At 40.5% G+C, this 4,863-nt stretch overlaps 1 protein-coding gene across 1 annotated transcript in view; it reads right to left on the reverse strand.

The window, feature by feature from the left end:
• The window catches only part of THSD7B (thrombospondin type 1 domain containing 7B), a 936,033-nt gene that overhangs the window by 670,604 nt on the left and 260,566 nt on the right, over positions 1-4,863 (reverse strand). The gene's annotated exons all lie outside the window — the stretch shown is intronic.

A 4,863-nucleotide genomic window follows, 5' to 3' on the forward strand; every position in this document is an offset into this window, starting at 1 on the left:
ACCACTAGGGCTAGGACAAAATGAACCAGAATAAAAGAAAGTTTCTTGAGCATCTCTTGGGCACCAATGCTTAAAAGGCTGTGTACGCAGGTGGGAAATAAGAAATACCAAGACCAGCCAAGCTGGCTGAGAAAGGTTTTCTTCCTCCTTAGAAGTTTCTGAACAAAATTATCCTGTGGCAAACAAACAAATAAATAAACGAGCTGTGGTAAAATGGACATTCTGATCCCCATTTTTGTCCTAGACAGTTGGTTAATTCAAGATTTAGAAAGAAATATATTCTGAAGTTTAAAGAACTAGGGGTGGAGTTCACCCACTCGCCCTCACTTGTGTCTCTGCCTCTATTGGCTTTCCTACCTCCAGAGTGACCGTGAGCTACCCTCTTCTATTACTGCCTCACTGTTGGTGCTGAAGAATCTAGAGAAATGCCTGTGCCCAATAACCTGCTGCTCCTCTTTGCTGACTTCCTCCTACAAAAATGATCCAAATAATTGGGGATGTTTCAAAGGTTGAGAGCTAACAGGCAAGTGCCTCTTTTCTCTTGGCCTGATGTGAACTGCTGTCAGATATCCTGCTGTTAATTAGCAAAGGTCATTTCCCTCAGTTACGGATGCTTCTCTGATAACACGAAGGGAGGGAAAGACTGACCCTATTCAAATGGTCTCTTTTCTTCTCTGTGGTCAACACTAAGGAAAGTTCTAGGTTCAACACTTCCCTGAAAGTAGGCCCTCCCACTGAAATAAGCTTAGCAATGTTAACATCAATTTGAAGAACTGGTAAAGGACATTTCCAGTCTCAACAATGATGATGGGACGTCTTTTTTTATTGCTCCTCCTGGAATCTCTTCATCTATTCAGATGGTGCATTACATGACTTCATCGCTCACAGACTTCCTGGACACTCAGATCAGTTTGCAAATAGAAGGTATGTGTTCAAGAAAATTATCTTAGCAAACTGACATTTTTAAGCACAGCTAAAAAATAAGTGTTCTCTGTTTAGAAAGGTGGCAGAGCGGGGGATAGGTCTGCAGGAAGGACCAATCATCTGTGAAATATATTTAACTTCAGAACGGCCTCATTTTCCAGTGCCATCATAGCATCCTCCCTATGTTCTGCTCACACACCTGTGTCTCCCCTGAGCATCCCGGCCTCCCCTGCTCCCATTCCTTTCCACATGCTCATCTTCCTGCTCAGAACACTCTTTCCTCCTGAGCCTCCAAACACCCTACCAATATCTTCTCTGATAAGAAGATTATTCCCAGGTACCAGAAAATAATTTCAACCATGTTAGATGTGTAGCAGTCACAGGAGTTAGGATACTTAAGTGTCAGTTCAACTGCTGTTTTACTGTAAAGACAGATTACTGGTGAGGAGAGTATGCTTTATAACATTAGTGTGAGTACACAGCCTGAGGCATAACCAGTCCAATCCCATTGCCACCAAGTAAAACATAGGTGGTCCATAAGAAATGTGAGGAAGAAAAAAAAGAGCGAGAGAGAAGGTTTGATATTCATTGGTTTTACTTACCAAATCAATAACGTTTTACATGAGCAAGAAGATCTGTACAATATTCATGTGCCTTATAGAAGTTCAGTACAGGTCAGAGTTAAAATCCATAACCTAAAGCATTTCAAGTCACCATCCACTACTTAGAATTCCAGGAAACAGTCCCTTAGTGGATCATGCACTCCCTTAATGCCAATTCTAGTCCCAACAAGGTAAAGTTATGTATTCTTAGAAATTTCTGCCTACGAAAGAATGGGAATTGGATATATTAACCAAGGCAAACTTAAACTGTTCCACCCTTAAAATAACTGTGTCTATGTGAAGTCAAGGCAGCAATCTGAAATATGAAAAGAAAACACAACTCGGGCACTTTTCTGTTCAATTATAACTTCACCGACACCTTTTCGTGATTTTTAAAAAACAGTTATATTTTCTTCTCCAGATCTGTATGGCATTTCACCCCCATGTTATTGATAACTGAGTATTTATGCCGCATTAGCATGCATGAAGTAAATCTGAGATTGTAGATTTAAAGACAATCATCAATCTCAGGGATTCTTCTGAAATATTACTGTGGATTATTTCTCTCAACTTCATGTGAACTGTTGCCAATTATCTGCTGTTAATTATCCCCTGTCCTCAAGTTGATTCCCTCATAGCGCCTCTGTAGGGCAGAGTAGAACTCCCCAGGGCGGACACTTTACAGAGCAGACAGCTGCCTCCTTCTTCCAATGCTTAGCCCATAGCACCATCAGCATGCCTACTGTTCCCCCAGGTAATGGGCACTGAGATTCATGGGAAATGAGCCTTCAGCAATACAAAGCCATTGACAGAATTGCATCCAGTCTGGTGTTAGTGGTGTTAGGGTGGGTATCTGGGCTTGGCCTTAAGCTTTAGAAGCCTGTGGAAAATCATGAGCATTCAGGGGGTGGGAGGGGTGGGGGGGCTGTTTAAGGCTTCTATTGCATTCAACTGGGTGATGGATACATGGAAGCACATTTGCTTGTTCTAAGATCTTGAGTTTCTTTAAGATCAAGTTCTTGAAATGTAGTAGATGGTATTTTGTTGAAAAGGAAAAAAAAAAAATCAATCAATTTGACTCCAGGGAATGAACAGAGACTCCTTGAGTTCAAGAAAAAAATTAACCTTGTAGGGAAGTCAGGGACTTTGTGGCTGAGAAAGGCATTTCCTAAATCAATGTCATTAAAATGCCTTCTCCCACCTAATCCAACAAGACTAAAGTAATAAGAAAAGAAGTTGATATTTGCAGAAATGAAAATGCAGGAAATGTCAACAGCTGTAACCTGTGTCACTGCATTAGTTGAAACAGTTGCTGTTTGTTGTTGTTGTTGTGAGGTGCTACTAAGTCCTTTCCAACTCATAGCAGCCCTGTGCACCACAGCACGGAACGCTGTCCAATCCTGCACCTTCCTCACAATTGTGCTTATGTTCAGCCCGTTTTCTTGCTACCACTGTCTTTACCAAACATGAGCTCCTTCTTCAGGGTCAGTGACGGGTCTTGCTCAACATGTGCACAGGATGTGCTATGAAGTCTCGCCATCCTGGCCTCTAAGGTGCATTCTGACTGTACTTCTAAGACAGAGGTGTTTGTTCTTTTGGCGGTCTATGTCAGTAGTCGTCACCAGTACCATCAATCAAATACATGGCTTCATTGTCAGTTTTCCTTATTCAATGCCCAACATTCACATGCATATAAGATTATTACAAATACCATGGCTTGGGTCAAATGCACCTTAGTCCTCCAAGAAGCATCCTTGCTTTTCAACACTCTCGTGAGGTCTTGTGCAGCAGATTTACCCAATGCAATGAATGTTTTGGTCTCTTGACTACTTCCAGGAGCATTGATTGTGGAGTTAAGTAAGACAAAATTGTTGACAACTTCAGTCTTTCTTCTTTGTTTATCATGATGTCCAATTATTGGTTCAATTATAAAGCCTGTGGTTTACTTCACCATGAGTTGTAATACATACTTAAGGCTGCAATCCTTAATTTTCATCAGCAAGTGCTTCAAGTCCTTTTCGATATCAGCAAGCAAAATGCAGCAACAATTGGGGCTATTTAAATGCCATCTCCTTAATTCCGCTTAGTCACTGGCCCCTTACAATAGCAGCTCATTTGTTCTCCTGTGCTTTAACTTCAGCCAAGAACTTCACATTTTATGAGCTTTTGTTAGGGAATAGGTATAAATGACAACAATAAGAAATGAAAGGATTTATTTTAAAAGTAAAGTAATAGGTAATCAATCCTATGGGCCAACCATGGAAAAGCAAAATAAAAGTTTTGAAAGTAGTGTGTTACACTGTGCATTAATACACTTGTGACTGTGCTGTCATCTCCAAAATATTTACAATCCTTACAATTAATTGGGTACAAAAGAAGGGTGTAGTGTTACCTCTGGGCATGTTTACATGTTGGCCCCACATTTAAACCTTTCCTGAGAACTGGTCTGCCAGGCCTAGTGCCCTCTTAGTACTTTCCTGTTTCATATAAACCCAGGAATGAATTTGGACATGTGGCTTGCCCGAACATTGTTTGATAGTCTTTTGATGTTTAACACAGACTGTCTCAGGGCTTGGTTGACAACTGAATCTTTATTTAATATGCCTCCTCTAGTTCAGGCCACTTCTCCGGGTAGTGCAGAATTCCCAACTAGAAAACATAATCTTTTCATTTTTCTCATCCGCCTGTCTAATGTGCTTCCATGAAGGCAGCTGGGAAAGGCTAAAGCTGATGCAACTTCAAAATAAAATGTCCCATAAGAAAAGTGGTTTTCATTACAGAAATTTAGGAAGATGGTAGCATCAACAGAACTTGAGAAATCAGAGCTGAGAATAGCTAGTTATCAATCTATCAATTCTATAAGAGTTCAATCCACATATTGATCCCAGGAGATCATTGCTATAGACAACAATAGAGGGGAAACAAGGAGGGAACAATGACCAAAATTGGAAATAACAGTCATGTGCTTTTGATCTAAATTCGTCTCCTCCTAATTCAGAGGAGTAAGGACAGTCAGTAGACCAGTGTGGAAATTCCCATTTTCCAAAGATGCAATTAGAGAAGAAAAGTTAACTATTACTTTTGATGGTGGCTGTATAACCTCAACTTGTAAATACGTAAGCAAAATGCTAAGAAATCTGTGAAGCGGATCTCTCCAGGTGTCTTGAGATTGTGAGAGCCAATGTCTCTGGAGCTCTGAAAGGCTATGTCACAAAAGGAAAAAAAAAAAAGGTACATAGTGCGCAGACCTTTGCGGAATAAATGGATATATTGCCATCTCAGGGAACTTGATAGCTTAGTCTTGTTATAAAACCCAGAGCAGAGAATATACAGTTGG

The sequence above is a fragment of the Echinops telfairi genome, unplaced genomic scaffold (genome assembly GCF_000313985.2).
Source record: "Echinops telfairi isolate 266 unplaced genomic scaffold, ASM31398v2 ScPeMD7_4;HRSCAF=17, whole genome shotgun sequence".
In the NCBI taxonomy this organism is placed as follows: domain Eukaryota; kingdom Metazoa; phylum Chordata; class Mammalia; order Afrosoricida; family Tenrecidae; genus Echinops; species Echinops telfairi.